This window comes from Zonotrichia albicollis, chromosome 1, assembly GCF_047830755.1.
Source record: "Zonotrichia albicollis isolate bZonAlb1 chromosome 1, bZonAlb1.hap1, whole genome shotgun sequence".
Taxonomy (NCBI): domain Eukaryota; kingdom Metazoa; phylum Chordata; class Aves; order Passeriformes; family Passerellidae; genus Zonotrichia; species Zonotrichia albicollis.
Window position 1 is genome coordinate 113,575,649 of NC_133819.1, and position 18,784 is coordinate 113,594,432.

At 35.2% G+C, this 18,784-nt stretch overlaps 1 long non-coding RNA gene across 3 annotated transcripts in view; it reads left to right on the forward strand.

The window, feature by feature from the left end:
• The first annotated feature begins 7,953 nt into the window (after positions 1-7,953).
• LOC113458838 (uncharacterized) overlaps positions 7,954-18,784 on the forward strand; it is a 69,895-nt gene continuing 59,064 nt past the window's right edge. The window contains exons 1-2 of one of the 3 annotated variants that reach the window (XR_012582415.1): positions 7,955-8,222; positions 18,335-18,401. This is a non-coding gene — a long non-coding RNA (uncharacterized LOC113458838). Of the gene's footprint in view, positions 8,223-18,334; positions 18,402-18,784 lie in introns of all 3 variants that reach the window. The other 2 variants (XR_003379478.2, XR_012582413.1) reach the window with 2 other exon arrangements.

Below are 18,784 nucleotides of genomic sequence, written 5' to 3' on the forward strand. Positions count from 1 at the left end.
CAGGTTTTTTTCTGTATAAAATATTCTCTTCTGGCTTTTTGGAGTATGACTGCTAATGCATGTCTGGGTACTCAAACTGGGACAGTAGCTTTAGCAGAAAAAGATAAAACTTGTCTTACTACAAAAGAAATAAAAAACAGAACAAAAAAGTACACTGGAGACATGGAAACACAAAACATTTTAGTTCTGGATACTATTAAAATGGGTCTTGACATTTGGAAAAAGCCTGTAGAAATAGCTTAGCCTACCATTTTTCCTTTTTTTAAACAGTAGGTGTTGCAGAGAGAAGAGCTCTCACCTGCAAAATATAGGTTTTATAAGAACAGTAAAAGGCATGAGTAATGCTTTGAAGAAGCTCACCTTTAAGTACCTATTAAAAGAAAGCTCAAGGTGAAGCAGAAAAGGAATAGATTTTGTACACAAGACTTTCCAAGCAGGTTCTTCTTTTGTGTATGATAACAGTGAGGGTGGTGAGGCACCAGAAAACGTTGTCGGGGAAGCTGTGGATGCCTCATCCCTGGCAGGGCTCAAGGCCAGGCTGGATGAGGCTTTGGGCAGCCAGGTCTAGTGGAGGGTGTCCCTGTCCATGGCAGGGCGGTTGGAACTAAATGGTCTTTGGGGTCCTTTGCAACCCAAACCATTCCATGTTTCTTCTCAAGAGTTTAATCCCAGTTTTAAAGAACTCTTTACTGGGATTAAACTCTGAATTCTGAATTGCAAAAAATTTCAGCTCTTCTATCCCAAAGACCTTTTTTCTCTCCATCTGCTTCTTTGCTGTGCACAGGAAGACTTCTCCCAAGACGGCAAGTGACCACAAGAGGAAGAAAGTAGCTCTGATGCTTTATAGAGAGTGCTTCTTGACATGGTATAGAAAACTGGTTGCCATTTATTAAATCTAACATGAATCTAAATTAAATAGTAAAATTGTTACTGTTTACCACAAGACTAAACTGAAAACCTAGATATTTTCTTTTAAATATTTACGGAAATATTTTCCCTGGAAAAAAAAATCCTCATGATTTCTTCTTCTCAAATTTACATCCATTTGCAAGGAATTTAACAAATAACATCAAAGATAAAGATCAAATCATTAGAAATGTAGTACTTATAGCTAACTTTGAAGCTCTAGAGAAATTCAAATTTAAATTTCTGGTTTCCACCCTTTTGCTGCTCTACCTTCAGTACAATCAAAACTTGCAGAGGAACATCTATGTGTGAGCAATTTATATCAAATGCTATTATGTGATTGTTGTTTGGAAGATTTTTTCTTGGTTGAGTTTTGCTGCCTTTTTTTTTTTTTTTTCCTAAGGTTGATTATTAACATATTAAGGAATATTTTTAAATTGTAATATGAGATTGCTAGTATGATTACTTTACATCTACCTCAGCTTCTATTGCTGCTAGAACTTGACCATTCTCTGTGGAGTGTTGCTAAAGTAGATGATGATATCAATTTGAGTGACCTAATATATCTAGTGCTGTAAAATAGCTTGACAGTCTTTCTGTTCTTCTTCTATTAGTTTTTCCTCTGTAAACCCTTGCAAGAGAAAACAAGGACACCTGGAAACATCCTTGAAGAGGGGATTTTTTTCCCACAAAGTGTGAAATTTAGATTTAATTTTGAAAAGGGATATAGCTAAATAAATAGAAAAACCTTAGCTGTCATTGATCCTACCACAAACCTAAAAATATAGGCATTTTTTCTCAAGTTCATTGAAAATCCAATCACATTAACCACTTTACAGTACCCTTTTATCTAATAATTTCTCCCTTTGGGTGACACACAGAAAAGACAATTATAAATTGTATATATATATAAATCATAGCTATACATTTCAGAGTCTCAAAATTATACTCACCTTAGAGTTCTCTTTATTGCTTATCTATCCAAGCATGATGAATCTCCAAGACATTAGTTTAAACACAGCTTTGGTTTTAGGTGTTCTGAAAATAAATGGTTTTGCAAATAATTAGGTGTTTGGAAGTCACTGACAAAGTAATTATGCCCTGTTGTAAAATAAAATAAGACACATAGATCATACTATTCTGGAGTGTTTGGAAAGGATGATTGCTCCCTATTTTAGTAAAAAATATGGTAAAATTTTGTAATCCGTAAGCTTTTTGTGAGAAAACTCAAGTAATATCTCATTTACAACCCCTTTCCATTACAAGTTCTTGGGCTCCCTCTCTACCTGCAGCCCGCCAATTAAAAGAACCCTTTAAAACATATTACATACTAATAGAAAATAAAATATTTATTTTTATTTTGATAAAAATAACTTGCTTCAAAACTGGAGAGGCTTTTGACAAATTTCACAAAAAATCTATAACTTTCACCTTTTTGTGTATTGCATATTCTCATATCACATACTCTGAAATTCTGAAAACCTCAACTCATTAATTTGTATGCTTGCTTATTAGATAAAATATGATATATAGTGGTTTTAAATTGGTTATGTATTATACAGAAGATTATCTGTTTGAAATAACTACTAATTTTAAAGTAAACTTTTAAACATCCTGAACTGTCTAGATTTCCTCTTGGAGGTTACTTAAAACTAATGTAATTCTGCAAGTCTTTCCCTAAAATGATTATGCTTCACAGAGAGATACACTTCTCTTGATTATTACAAAACCCACCATTGAAATCCTACTGATTCCTTTTCTTCTGTATTAAAATGTGTTAGACTAAAGAACCTAGGAATTGTACTTTCAACAAATGTGGCTGTTGAACTTGGATTTTCATTCCCTGTTGTTCATGTTGATCAGTTATTATGAGAATGAATAGGTAAACTTAAAAGCCTTTGCTAAAATTGTTCCCCCCCTATGTCTACCCACACAGGAAAAAGCAGAAATAAGGGAAGGGGATTATTATGACCATCAAGTTAGCAGCTTCTATTCTTGCCTTTCCTGACTGTAATCAAGCTCCTTATGCTTACAGGAGGGAAAAAAAAAAAAAACAAAAAACACCAAAACCACAAAAATTGTGTACTTTCAAAGAAACTTGTGATTTTATGATTATTTTTTTACACACAAGTTATTTATGTGAAATAAGGCTTTATGATTTTGTGTTAATAATGTTACATACTTTAGCCCTTTACTGACTGGGCTGTTTGCTTACTTGCTGCAAGTCCCTGTCCAAATCTAACAGATTGTTTTAGGGATTCTGTAGAGATCACATAGGCAAAACAGTTTTGTTGCTTCAGTAATGCTCTTCTCAAGAAATAGGGTTAAATGGGAAGTAGGAAGAGATTAATGAATTAATGAGGACATGATCTAATATTCTTTGACGAAACTTGATCACAATTTAATTGTTTGACAAGAGCAATTTCCCCGTCCAATAGCAGCTTTCCTAGCTCATTCAGCTTAGCTTTCCCCTGTAAAGGCAAAGCACTAGTAAAGAGCATCCCTCACCTTCTCCAGACATTGAACTGATAACATTTAATATTGAGGATGTCAGCTTTCAGGGTCAGCCAGCTCTGTGGCTTTTGTAAAACATTGCTCAAGAACAGATGATAGCAACAGATAACTGTATTTGTAGACTTTTCAAATTGTTTTAAATATGATACCTGGCAGTCATTAATTTGCAGCCTTGTCTCTAAATTTCAAGATCTGGCAGTCATTTCTAGAAATAAAAATTAACTCTTCCTCACTGATGTAAGTAAAGTGAGGATAAAAGAGGAAGAAAAATACAATACTAGCATGAAAATAAATAACTTGCAGTTTCAAATTTTATTTAACTTTGAGCAAATCCACCCCAACTCAGGACAAACCAGAAGCTTAGACTATGAGGCAAAGTAGTCAATACAGCCATTTGCTTAGTCACAGACGTCAAAGTCATGAAAGAAAACATACAGTTATCCTAATCAATCACTGTACATAGTAAATTCTTGAGTAACAAATTGTGTCTATTCATTAAGTATGTGATATTCTTCAAGTTCTGTTTCTTTAGTGACAAAAACTTGTTAGACTGTGACTGTCTGTGACTGTGACATTTGGAAGAAAGGGCAGGTTAATACCCTGCTTGTCATGAACACAATGTAAATCAATGCAAAGTCACTGTAAAACAGCAGGTGGTAGAATTTCTAGGAGTTCAAATTCAAAAAGTAAAACATATGCATTCATAATTTTAAATTAAATTCTTTTCACCCTTTTTTCTTAATGCCAGCAGGGATTAGATTGGTTTCCTAGTACCTCAGATATTAGATAATGTTTGATTACCTGTGAAAGAAATGAAGTGTGAGCAAAAAGGGCAGGTTACTTCTGTCAGTTTTTGGGGAAAATGGGTGGCCATATTCCCTGTAATGAAAGAAAGCAGGAGACAACCTCATAAGAACTGCCTTGATATGAATGTTTCTTAGAAATTGCTTGTTTGGCAGGAATTTTTAGTGCTAGATTTCATCTTGGATCCCCATTCATCTTCTAATATTACTATAAATGCAGCTATTGTAACTGTTACTTGACCACCTTGGATATGATTCTACAGACACACATGAACAGTTATTTGTCTCTTTGAGGTTTTTGTTCTATATCATTTGTTCTTTTGGCCATGAACCAGCCAAAATGTACTTATTACTACAATATAGTAATAAGTAATAGCATTTTGTGATTTTTTTATACACATGCTCCATTTATATAAAAAAAAATCTTCCCAATTTTTTTGTTAGTAATGTTACATACCTAAGACCTTATAACATGTAGAGCTGCCATATACTATATTACTTTTTGTTCTGAATTATCAAGGTTCATTGAGTGCAGATTAGCAGTATTTCAGTACATTGGGTTTTCTTCTACTTTTTGTTTATATTTTGTACAATAAGTGAAAAAGTGATACATTCTTGCTTGAACTTGATATTAATGAAAAAATATATATTCAGTTTGACCAAAACCATTAGAAAAACACACTACAAAAAAGGTGTCTGAAAATATAAAACCAAAAATATTTTAAAGTTTTTACTTCTCAGGAAAACAAACAATGTTTTGGAACTGGGTTTTATACTGTTAACAATTGATATCTGTTAAAATCTCATTCTTACTTGTAAGATATTAAGATGTCTTGCTTTTCCTTTTCTGTTTCTCTTTTCTTTTCCTCCTGTAAATGTCTTTGCACTTAACACACTTAGGATTCAGAGAATAAACTACAGAGCTAGCAAAGTTTATCCTACACCTGTTTTTAAAGTCTCTCTGCTAGGAATATGTAGACATAAGATCAAGGATATCTATTCTATCCTTGATGCATGAGCATAAATCCTGTAAAGTATATAGGAATTATGTGCATACTAAGTGAAAACTACCTCTATGGAGTAATAAAAAAGAGTCTGGTAAGATCAATGGAGAGAGAAATGTCAGTGCCATACATTTAAAGGGTTCTGAAATATCTGCGGAAAAAATATTAAACTTCCTATAGAATATTGTGAATTCCCACATTATCAAACCCCATGTTTTTCTCCTTTAGGAAGGATTTCCTTATAATGGTTTTTTTCTGGAACTTCTCCAAGGGAGGTAATCTGTATTTTGAGTTTATGTCCAGATTTCTACATCACACAAAATGAGGTCATGAATTGTTAAGTGACATCAATTTAATGTTTATTCTACTTCTGTGGGAGACTGTCACTTTCCTATCTACAGTAAGTTACTTACCAGTATAGCAGATGTAAAAAAAATAAGAGGGCTTTATTGTATCTTTTAGTTCTATTCATATCATATACTATCTTTTGCCCTCATGTTGCTTTCTGAAGGCAAGCTATTTCACAGAAAAGTTCAGCTTTACCAATTGTCAGATCTTAAGGTTTCATTAAAGAAAACTCCAACTAAAACTTGGAGATGACTTCTAATAAGTAGATATGTAGGTGACTTCTGGGTCATATGTTGGTTTTCAGTAGAAACATATAATTAGTTTCTTTTATTTCGGGGCTTTTCCTCCTTTTTCTTTTTCTTTCAGTTGTCTACTAAAATATAGCTTATAGTATTATATGTGACACCGCTTTTCAAGAAAATTCTTTTATTTTGGCATTCTAGCCTCCTTCTACATTATTATTGTCTCTTTTTGGCATTTCTTTCGCATAATTCAACAACACAGTCTGAAGTGGGTAAACTGTATTTCAAGAAAAGAGAACATCCAAATCCCTCTGCTCAGGGATGTTTTACAAGAATTAGACTGCAGGCTGTGTTCTATAAGTTAATATCAGTAAATGCAGAACAATGAGTAATGGTGATCCTAAAACACATCTAAATTAGACATCCCTGCTCTGAGTCAGAGCCTCATGCACTCAAGGTTGTCCACACTGGACAACTGGGCAATTTATGTGACAGAACTGCTACATATGTAAGGCCTTCCCAAGGTTCTCAGGCTGAAACTTCCACATGGCCATCATCTTCCACATGGCCATCATGGTCCATGGTCCAACAAAGTCACAGGAGATGAATTGGAGATGTTAGGCTGCAGGATAACTATGCTGCTGATGCTGCCCATTTAAGAGATGCACTGAGGGGTATTTCTAATATTTCAGTATGTGCCAAGACCTTTTTCCTTTTACACAAACTGGGTAACATTTTGTGGTACACCTACTATTGAAGAGGTGATAAGAAAGGACACCTAAGAGCAATTTGGGTTTCTTGTGCTAGTGACCTTTGGAAAGGGATAAGTATGTACCCCTCTGGAAAAGAAACAGAGAGAACAGAGAAATTAAATAATGTTCTTGTGAGTTTTTATCTGTCCTAAGCTAACCTTTCCCTAGTATTTGCTTAGGCTAATAAGGACAAACCACACAGATTTGAAAGATGATTCCTCAAGGGCACAATCAAGGTAAGACTCAATCCTCGTGTGTCTGAGGACACAGCAGAATTCCACCAAGCTGCATCAAGGGCAGACTCCTCCAGAGATCAAGGTCAGCCAACAGCTGAGGATGAAAATGAGGTGGGCAAGGATGGAGACATGAGTGCCAAACTGTCCCCACAGTCCCCTCACCTGCACATGGTGAGCAGAGCAGGTCTGGTGTGGGCAGGAGTTGAAAGTACCACACAGGTCTGTAGCAGAGAGGGGCCAGCACTGCTATGGCACAGCTTGGCCAGGATAAGGAGCAAGAATTACAAAGCAGGGCAGGACAGACCTCTCTTCTCATGGCTCATTCTGCACAGCTCATTCTGGACCAAAATCTAGACTTAAACCTAGGCAGCAAACCCCTAGGGGTTTGAAGGAAGAAGAAATTACACTAATGGCATAAAGATGGCTTTTGAAAGTTACAATAGGATTTAATTTCAGTCATGTTGGTAGATACTGAAAACTGAGCTAAAAAAAATATATCATGTCTTTCAGTTTTTATATAACTGTATAACCCAAATCAGCCTGAAGGCATTGGCACTTTTAGATAGTTTGTAGTGCTTGCTCCCAAGAGATGGCAATTGATGGTGTGATGGGGAAGACATGCAGCTCTATTGTGTAAATAATAAAGGAAGAACATTTCTGTAAAGTCAGCTCTGCAAGTCAAGCCTGAAAATTTTTACACATATTTCTAAGTTACTAATTATAGAACTTATCTGCTATGAGGATATCTACCTTGTCAATTTGCATTAGGAGACAAAGATACATTAGTTTTGCATATTCTTAATGCTTCAAATTAATAGGTACAATGCAATCAAGTGAAAGCTGCTGAAAATTTTGTGATCAAAATCAGGTTCAGACTGAGATATTTGGCACAGTATATATGAAATATAAATTTAGATTGGATTCACTGGCTCAAGGAAATAAGATGATCTCTTCAGGGCTGCATACCATTTTAATGTGTGACACTATTTTTTTTCCAGCTCTGAGAAAGATGAGAACTTTTATGTATTCTCTTTGCAAATCAAAAGATATATTTAAAAAAAAAGTGGTGGGGGAGGGGGAATTATGCCAGAGCTATTCTAAGAGACTGTTGAAATCCAAGTAATCTGCATACCTGTATAAAAGGAACAGCTGATATCACTGAATGTGTTTTTCAACTCATCTGCTTCAACGGATGAGACTGATTGCAGCCAGCTTCAGCCACGGACTTAGCTATGCACCACATGCAAATTCCCAAACAGAGGATTCAAGAACATTCATACAATATGAACCTGTTTTTCACAGTCCAGTGTGTTTATTGCTGAATAACAGATGTTAAAATGAAATTTAGGCACTGAGGGCCAGGGCTGGATTATCAGCTCCCAAAACTGGCCTGTGGAGCCATGTTCCTGCCAAGTCAGTGAGTATATGATATGCATTTGGCTTGTATTCAAATCTTACTGTGTGAAAACTAACAATCTGTGTCAATCAAAAGACTGATGGATTGCAAAATGGTGTGCAATTTTAATTTGATGAGAATTTGGAGATGAATTTTGATGTCTGAAGTATACACTTACTGTTTTAAGGCAATCTGACACTGAAGATGAGAGCATTAGAAAAAAAATAGGAATGGGTTTAGGTATACTAAGGTAATTAGTGAGTCTGTACTTCTATTAATTTCTTTATAAGCAATAACTAAATGTGGTAAATGCAAAAGTATATTCATTCTCAGACTGGACGACTGTCACAAACAATACAGCCACCACCACTATGTTTCCCATCATCAATATTCTAATAGCAGGCACAGAGTCTTGTTTAGAGAATGTTATATTTGAAAATTATTGCTGAAGTTTCTTACTTCACATGGGAAACTCTGTTACCTGTATTCAATGGCCATTTTTGTTGTATCTTTGTTCTATAACACTGGAAAGAAATTTGCTTCTGCTGGCACACTTTTCTCTTACCATTTTTCTTCTTGCTGTTCTTCAGATTCCTCCTCTAGGATTTATTGACCAGAGATCCTGCTTGGGAATATGCTTTCTAGGCTGTCTTAGCTACTTTCATTAGTGATCTGGGGTCATAATGTAGAACAAAGAGAACAATAACCCAATATCTCTATGTACTGTCACTTTATATTGAGAGAAATTGACTTTTTTTTTTTTAGATTTTCAGACCAAGGCAGTTTTAAGTAAAATATTTCCATTTCTGGTTAAGGAATAAAGACTTAACCATGAATTTTTGGATCTTTTAGCTCAATTTTTATACCATAAAAAGTGCTACCAGGTGACCATGTATTGCAGCTAGTAGCTGTTTTAGGGGGGAGGTGTGGATGGAGGCAGATGATTATGTTCCAGAAGGTGTAGAGAGAAGAAGAAATCCATTAGGTAATTTTCTATTCCAGTTCTTTTGCAATTATTTTAATGAGAAAAAAATCCAAATTGATTTATGCTTTTGCAAATGTTTCCTCATAAAACAGTTCAATGTTAACTATACAAGCAGTCATGCCACTCCAAATATTTGATAAATTGTTTAACAGCAGTTTTGGAAAGACAGTAAGTCTTTCTTGGCTTGGCTTTTCCTTTCTGCTCATTCAGCAGCAAATCAGCCAAATAATCATAGCTCTGTTAATTCACACAAACAAGTATTCGAATATTTGGCAGGAATATATATGCAAAAAAAATTTTACAATGGCTGCACCTTAATTTCACTATACTGACCTAAGGAGCACTGTATTTGCATTTTTCAAATGCATATTTTAGTACAGGCAATAAATAATTAAAGCCATTGATTACAGTCAGATCTGCTGCAGTGATTTTTTAAAAGCCTCAGCTAAAATGTACTGATGTCCTAAAGAGGGTCTGCATTATTTTTGAAGAAATGATTGCTCTTAACATATTTTAGGCTAAAACCTAAAAGAATAGTTTAAGTTGTCTGCAGCCTTTGTATAAGTTAAGCAAATTTAGATATTTGCTTTGTTTTGAAGTAGAGCCCAGTTAGAGTTAGAACTCAGGTGTCAGAGTGTGAATTACAGCTGACTGGTGTTACAGCCTCAGAAAGGACAATAATTGAGATGCCTTAAACGAAATATCCCATATTTTAAGTTAAAATCCAATCAATGGTATATGATTTGCCAGCTAATTATGGAGATTGAGTAGAGTATTTAAAATACAGAATACAGAAAAAAATTCCTAATGAATTTAGGAATTCAATGTAAAATGTATTTGTGAAAATACTCATAAAATCTGATGCAAGAAACCAAACTAAACTGAACTGAGTAATATCATGTTCAGCCTCTTATAAACACAGGAAATAAACCCCAAGCAAACCAATTGATTTAAAATCTTCTTTCCTTCATAACATCATTCTCCTTGACTTTATACCATCATTTTCTATGTGCTTGTATTCATGAAAAGAGAAACCAAAATTTTTACATTTTGTTTAGGTACTTTGTTACCACTCTTCATATGCCAACTGTGCAACAATTTTCATAATTTCAAACACTGTATGGATAAGTTTTGTAAAATCATTTCTCCAAAGGATTTAGATAAAAGCCTGAGTGGTCTGTTTAAAATTCTGTTTAAAGAAAGACTCTTTAAAATAAGCTCTCTATGTAATGATTAAAAGACATCCATCTGGGAGCAGAATCGTATCCTACAATTCTAAGAGGATGTTACTTTTGTAGCCAAGGCAAAGAATGTTTTAGTCAGGCCTTAAGCATGATTTTTAAAGAGATATAATGCTATTGGATGAAAATGCCTCAGAACATTTCCTTACTCAGCTAAATTCCAAAATGGAAACAGAAAAGTTATACTGCACTCAGAAGGACATGCCATATTGATTTTATCTGCTTAAGATAAAAATATTCTTATTAAAGTAGTAAAAAAATTAACAAAACCTAAAAGATACCACTAATGAATTTACTCAGTGTAGAAACTGTGTCCCATATCCTATTTAAAATTAAATTTTAATTTCTCTAAAGGAACCCATACTAATTTTAGGTACTTTAACATTATGTTACTCCAGGAACTAATATTTAGATTTAAACACATTATGAGATATGGTGAGCACTTTTACTGGAGAACTATGCCCAGTATATACTGAGGTACATTGGAAATATTCTCAGAAAGAGAACAATAGCAGCTATTAAGTTTTGGTAATGAGTGTGTTCTTTTTTGAAGGTTCCTCATGTGAAATTTAAAAAGAAACAAAATTCCCTTTTCGGTTAGTTCAGTATGTGACTCAACATTAGAACTAAACATTTTTTAACATGATTTTATTGAGACTTTTCCATTATTTTTCATTACAGTGGGATTATTCAACTAACCTTCAGGTAATTAACCTCTATTTACCTTTGTAAGCTTCTGCATTGGAACTCACGAGTAGGAGCTATTGATATTATCTCTCTCTAGTCACTTTGTGTCAGTGGATGAGCTATTATATGACAAAATGTTAAGTGTAAAGATATAATGACTTAAATTTAGAGCTATTTCATCAGAAACAATAATACTAAGACAACTTTTCAAAGAAGTGTACCCAGAGTTATAAAAGGAGCTGATTTTTGAAAGAATTACTTCTTTATGCACAATCCTGAAACTAAAAAGTAGCAAAGGCAGAAGTTTTCTATTAGTCTACTATATCTTCTATATATACTATATCTTCTATATCAATGGGGCTATAAAAAGCCAAATCAGGTGTCAACATTTACAAATTACGGGCCAAATTCACTAATCTAAATATGGTCCCCTGTGTGCTACTCAGCTGATCATAAGTGGGTGAGATGCAGAAAATAACTTTGGGCAAAGATCCCTGACATAAGGCAAACTAACTAGTTTGACAGGCCACTTGAAAAGGTGGGGTGGTGTAGGGTGTGTGTGTGGGGGTGAGATGCTGCAGCATTTCTAGACCCTTCTTTGCACAGGAAAAGCTGGAAATCAGCCCATTAAGGATCCTGCAATGCTCTATGAGCAAAGCCTCTAAATAAGAGCTCTAAATGGTGCATAATCACAGTGGCAGAAGTTGCTTCTGGATTTCCCACTGAGCCCTGGGCACAGGCAAATATCATGTTGCAATTTGGTAGTTGCTATTCTTAGTGGTTTAACTGTACTGGACATTGCATTACTCTCTCAGCATGAATTCCATTTGCCCAGCTGCTAATGTTTATTTTTGACACTTCTGTATAATATAAGGAGCCTGATAACATCTTAAATGTAGTGTATTACTCTTTTCTTGAACTGGTGTATCACTACTTCCTTTTCTTTTTTTATCTTTTTTTCTTTTTTCTTTTTTCTTTTTTTTTTTTTTTTTTTTTTTGGTATCACTCAAACAACTGCATATGCTTTCTGCCCTTCCAGAAATGGACCCATGTGGATTTCTTGGTGGTGTTTCTGAGCAGCTAAAAGCTTTTTAGAGCTTCCCAGTATCTGAGGAAGTGTGCTAACTTAGCTTTTTCTGTGTTTTTGAATGCTTTTCCCCCTCCTGTGAAGGAAGGAAGAATGGCAGAAGATGGATTCTGCTACTTGAGGGGTGTGAGAGCTAGGGATGATCATCTCCTTGCACAGGCTTCCTTACACCACCCTGCTGAGAAGGCAGCAGACACTGGTATCAAAAATAATGTTGTTACAGCCTCAATTATTTCTCCCTTGTTTTTTTTGATTGCCTGTGGCTGCAAATCTTGTATATGATTTGATTTCATCTCACAGCTCTGAAACACTGTAAGAGGGTTACTGTGAGTTTCAAGCATCTCTTTGCATTTGAAAGTCATGTAGGTTTGACAAGAAGATATTTTAAAGTAATTTTGTTCAAAACCTCTAAAAAACCCTGTTGATATTTAGGAAAGATTTACAATATTGGTTTAAACTAAAATTAAATTAATTCATATTGATATGACTTAGATATAGATTGAATCACAATATCCATGCAAGGTTTTGTTGTGGTTTAACAATTCATTACTAAGCTAATATAAAAAGTAAATTTGCTTAGTTTTGATCATAGAAGAAAGATGGCTTAAAACCATATAAGCTCTGAAATTTAAGTTAGGTGCCTTGAGTCTCTGTTGGATTTTAGCTTGCACTTTCCTCAGTCAATATATCAGCATATCCTTTAAATAGTCTACTTTACAAATTAGCATTGAGTAAATATTTACTAAGAGTTCTTAGAAATAATTACAGGCAAAGAGGTGATTTACAAAGGAAGCCATAGTGTAAGAATTCTGAGGAACGTGATAAGAATGTTAAGAAAGTTAATTTTTTTCCAAATAAATTATTTCATAAAACTCTGTAGTTGGAAAATTAAGTCCTTTGTGCAATTTTTCTATTACAGGGAATTATTTTAATTCTACAGAAAAATCACCAGCTAGCTGAAATTGCTTCTATTAAAGAAAAAATATCTTAATTATTCTTATCCTAATGTGTAATACGTAGTGAAGAATTAGCAGCACTATTAATCTAACAGCATCTCTATGTCATTTACAGTTCTAACAGCTGTAATATTAATTTGCTTTGTTTCTTAGTGTTCTCTGGCTTCCACTTAAAATCAGAAACTTCATTTTGTTTATTTTTACTCTGAACTATTCTTGTTCTAAATTGGTCATCCATGAAGACTGAAACAAATGGGTGAGCAAACACCCCTCAAATAAACATATTTTAATGTTTATGCATTAACATAAAAATAAAATTAAAATAAATTTACATGTCAAGAAGTCTTTGTGAACATGACTCCCTGTAAGTGTTTTATAAAAACCAGTATAGATTGGGTTCCATAGACTGGACCTCACCAAGAGCTCCTCATGTGGAGAAAGGAGCGCCAATGTTGCTGGCAGAGGGGATAAGAATGTATAATGTGAAACCAGTGAAGTGACAGCTTCAGTTTATTCCCAGTAATTTCATGTAGCTTCCTGGCTGAGGCTGTTGGGGTCCATAACTCCTGGAAAGTCATACACAGGTTGATGGTGGCCTTTCAACATGCCTGCCCTGCCTTGGAAAAAATCCACCTCCTTGAAGGTCAAAACTAAAGCCTTGAGGTGAACTTTCCACATCTGCAGGTTTTCTGAGGCACACCTGAGTGCCAGGTCTGTAGTGCTTGGGCTTTTAAACCCCTCACTCTGCGGAAGGAAAGTCCTTCTGGTAAGGCTGCCAAAGCTTTTTAGATGGTGATTATGAATCTAGAAGGTGATGGCTTTTGGAGAAGACCCTATATTAGGATAGTTCCAAAGGTGGAAACAGCTTGTCAGGAAGCTTCCTTTTGCTGCAGGAGCCTTCAATCCTCTGTTTCTCAGTGCTGTGTGATACCAAACTTGTTCTTTTAGGCTCTCATGTTACAAAACAAATTTGTTATTATATGATTTTCCCTTTCAGTTGATTTTCTCTTTCCTTAATTCCCGGCCCAACCTGAACAAATAATTTTAATGTAAAAAATGAATAGATGACATTATTACCAGGAGATAGAATTAAACTTGAGGCCTGAATCAGGAATAAAATCTTGCGGGCAGGCTGCAATCAGAAAAGAATAGCTGCATTCCTGTGATGAAACGTTGTTAATCATTGGCTGTTACATCACCATTTCCTTGGCTGAGTCAGTTCTTCCTTAGCTGAGGAACTAAGAAGGGCATGGATATGTAAATACAGAATCTTATTTAATCTTCCAAGACCTAGTGAGGCTGCAGGAAGCATGGAGTGCTGTGGGGAATTTCACACCCTTTCAGTCAGACCATGAAAGCAAGAAGAGCTTTTTTACTGCATGGAGACTGGGTGAGCAGGAAAAGATGATCTCACTGGGAAAATTATTGTTACTATTTGACTATGAGGAGGTAGCCACCTCCAGGAAAGTATAATTGTCATAGTAGTCTATATTAAAATAATACTTGATTCAGAGTGAATTCCTGTCATTTATGATGATTCTGAGAATCTAGAAAGTAGTAAAGTCATAAATCCTACGCAATAACTTTCAGAGTGGTCAGCTATGGTCTGTGCAATGGCAGTTATCTAATCAAAAACATAATTTGTTTTAATATATTAGGCCATTCCAAATCCACTAGGTTGATTATGGCTGCCTCTAATCTAGCTGACCTATACTATAGCTTGACTCTCAATTTAACCTTGTTGCATTGTGTAGTATAAATCTACTGTCTTAAATAAATATCTATTTGAAATAAAGCCTCTAAAAATAGAACAAGTGAAAGTGAACATATTTCTGCTATTGGATATTATTTACTCTTACTTCTAGACATTTCAAAATATCTCTTGTTTAATGATATCTCTCTTCTTTTCATTCCAAAATTTCTTCATATTTGATGTTGATCCAACTAATTCACCAATATTTTAATCTGAGAAAAGATGAGTTTGCTACCTAAATCTTTCCTGTAGTCTCAGCTGCATGCGGCATTAAGTAGAAACTTCCTTTCCATATTAGTGGATGATGATCTTTTAATTTAAACTTCTGTCTTTGAGCTTTAACCATGTGCTAGTATGGGTAAATTAATTTTGCTCAAGAAAATGTGTTTTAACAGTTAAAGAAAATACCAGCAAGCAATCCCATCTTGGTAGTTAAGATGTATTTCCCCTTATAGAAGATCAGCTGTACATCTCGAAAATTCTCTACCCTTTCAATATTTTTTGTGTAATTGTCTTTAGTATGCCCTATTTTCCAAGGGATAACCATGCAAAAGTTACAGCTCATTTTCACAGGTTGATGCTAATTATAATTGCAGCTAAACCTATTGGTTATCTAAAAGAACAGAAATCTCTACAAATAAGAAAAAAACCACACAACTGCAGCCCTGTGAGAAGGCAAAGTTTGTGCTGCAGTGGGTTGGAAAGTGAAAATTATGAAGTGTGTAAGTAAAAGGAGTTGATGGGTTTCAAAGAAACTACTCTCTTTGTCAGCATGAATTGAATACACAGTTACAAAATGTACTTTGTACATTCTTATTAAGACTTATCACTGAGTAATCTACACTCTGCTAAATTCTGGGTATTTTGCATGCAACATTCCTTACTGATAGTAAAGTTTAGCTAAAGTTTAGCTGCAATCAAAGCTATACAAGGTTTTCATCTTTGCCAGTCACTTCATTTGACTAGGAATTTGTAATCTTTTTTCTGGTAGCAGTCTAAATAACCCCCTTTCTTTGGAGTTGCTCTTTAGTTGAAACATTAGTGACATTTCACGTCTTCTTTCCTTCCCTTTCTTAGTTCAAGTTGTTCAAGAGGGACTCTTCTGATAGCAGTCCTCTTTTCCTAACATGGCTATATGCTTTATACTCATGACAAATGAACTCATGTCTGAATGCCACCATCTGTACTTGTCTCTGCCTCATTTGGTCAGGATCATAAAAGAGCATTTAAATTGCAAATTTGTTCGTGATTTCCTATCACAAATATCCTGTATGTGTTCAATAGTGTCTTTGTAAAATACTGAGAAGTAAACAAATCACCCTTAAATCCTTATAAAAGATAGGCAAAACGTACATCTCCTATATGAAGAGTTTCCCAGTAATTTTGGGATGTTGGAATGGCACTTTTCTCTTCCTTTTTTTTTTTTTTCCCAATAGATTCACCAGACATATTTGTGTCATATAGAAACATATTCAATTTATGTTGTGTCTACATTTCTTTGCTATTTTTATTAAAGGATTTGTTATATTATCAACATTGCTGTCATCTTATTGCACTTTATTGACTTTCTCTCACAGTCTAGAAGTTGTTCAATAAAACTTGTCACTCTTTAAAACTTATATTCTTCCAAGTATAGCACTTCATTGAACCAGACAAAGTGAAAGGACAGCTCTATTTTTGAAAGCACAGTAAATACATTGCATAAGACTGTATAAAGTATCTAAGAAATGAAATAATGGTCTCTTTTAGTCATTTTTTTAAACTATCCTTCAGTTTGCCAAAAGAAAATATCCATATCTGTTCCTGTGCAAGCAAAGAGGTGAAGAAACAATTAAAAGCCTTAACAGTGGTACTCTGTTTTACTTAATCAGCCTGAAAGACACTGAAAAAAAGAAGAAATTAAAAGTCATCATAAATGGTGTTTGAATTCTTAATTAAAGAAAAAAATATGGGATTTAGTAGAAAAAACATTTAGAAAGTAAAATTCTTAATAATCCCATTTTATTTTCTGGGGGCAGTGATCACATTTATGCCTGTCCTCAGGCATGATATCCCGCCACCACTTCAGTGAGAACTCCTTGCAGGTCAGTGGCTTGCACACAGCACATATATTGCTCTGATATAAATTATTGCTAAGCAATTTAAATGTATATAAAAAAGCAGGAGAGGGAAGTGACTAATTTTTTGTACTTGAGTGATGTGATATCCTTCCTCCTTCAGCAGAAGTCTGGAACTTGAAGATGCCTTCAATAAATTTGAATCCCCCTTGCAAGGAACTGACTTATCCATTGAAACAGAAAATTCTTCTTTTCAGTACTTAACAGCAAAGAAAAAGCCTTACCTGTATCTGAAAACTGAGTGCAGACACCTCTTTCCCCTCCCACCTCCCCATCAAAAAACATATTGGTTCAATAAGAGGTGACTCAGTGCACTTAAATCACTGCTTGAACACAAATCCTACATGATAGGCTAAAAGAAATCCAGGTCTGAGAACGAGACTATGAGCCATCTGCTCTTATTTGAAATACCCACAATAAAATGATCGTATAAACTGTCTTTATACTTAGTGGAACAAAATGAGCACCCTAAGAGGGCTATTATTTCTGAAATATTATTAAAACTACTCTTCATGATGCCAACCTCTTCCTTCAAGTTTCTATAATTTCCCTGATGAGACCAATGTGCTTTTCATCAGAAAATACATCCTTTCTCCTCATGTTGCCTGGGCAGGACATACTGTCTTAGACCACGGAGCACAAACTCAGTTGTAGGCTCCCTTTAGGTACTGGAAGGCTGCAACTGGATCACCCCAAAGCCTTCTTTTCTCCAGGCTGAACAAACCCAATTCTCTCAGCCTTTCTTTGTAGGAGAGGTGCTCCATCCTCCTCTCATCCCCCAGCACCCCCAGGTCTTTCTCAGCAGGGCTGCTCTCAATCTCCTCATCCTCAGCCTGAGGTGATATTGTTGTCCCAATTCAGGTGCAGCACCAGCACCTGGCCTTGTTAAAACTGATGAGATTCCCATGGCCCCGCTTCCTGAGCTTGTCCAGGTCCATCTGGATGGCATCTCATTCTTCAGGGGTGTCAGCTGCACCACTCAGCTCAGTGTCATCTGCAAATTTGCTGAGGGTGCACTTGATCCTTTCGTCTATGTCATTAATTGAGGTGTTAAATAACACTGGTCCCAAAACAGACCCCTGAGGGACTACTTGTCACATTCTTAAAAATGAATCAGAAAAATGTTATCTTTTTCCCTATTTCTATAAATAGCAAAAAGGTAATAGATTTTGAGGGAGACTGAAATTACCAAGTAATTTGAAGGGTCAGTAGTGACTGTTTCAGGCCTCTAAAAATGTCATTATTTAAAAATTACCTTGAATAACTTAAGGTGAAACTGTGAAGTCAAATATGGTCTTTTATCTCAGATATCAGTGAAGTCAACTGCTAAGAAATAAAGAATTCTGCCATGGCCTTCTCTTTCTCTCTTTTCTGGTAAGTATTTTGCCATTAATTAAGTAATTTTGGCAAAATGATTGGTATAAAGAAGGATCCTATATCCTTGCGGCTGGTAAATGCAAGAGGGTAGAAATAGGTTATCACCTTTGCATAAGGGATTATCTAATTATTTATACAGAATATAACAAGGTGAAGAGGAGACTGAGAGCACCCACACCAGCTCCAGAGTATCCAGTATGACTATTGAACTCATGATAAGTGTACACCAGGGTTCGCATACTCATAAGAAAGAGAAAAATTCACAAAGATTTTCTAACTGCAGGTTTGATCCCCATCGAGGGCATTCACTTAAGAGCTGGACTCAGTGATCCTTGTAGGTCCCTTTAAAAACAGAATATTCTGTGCTTCTGTATCCAAGG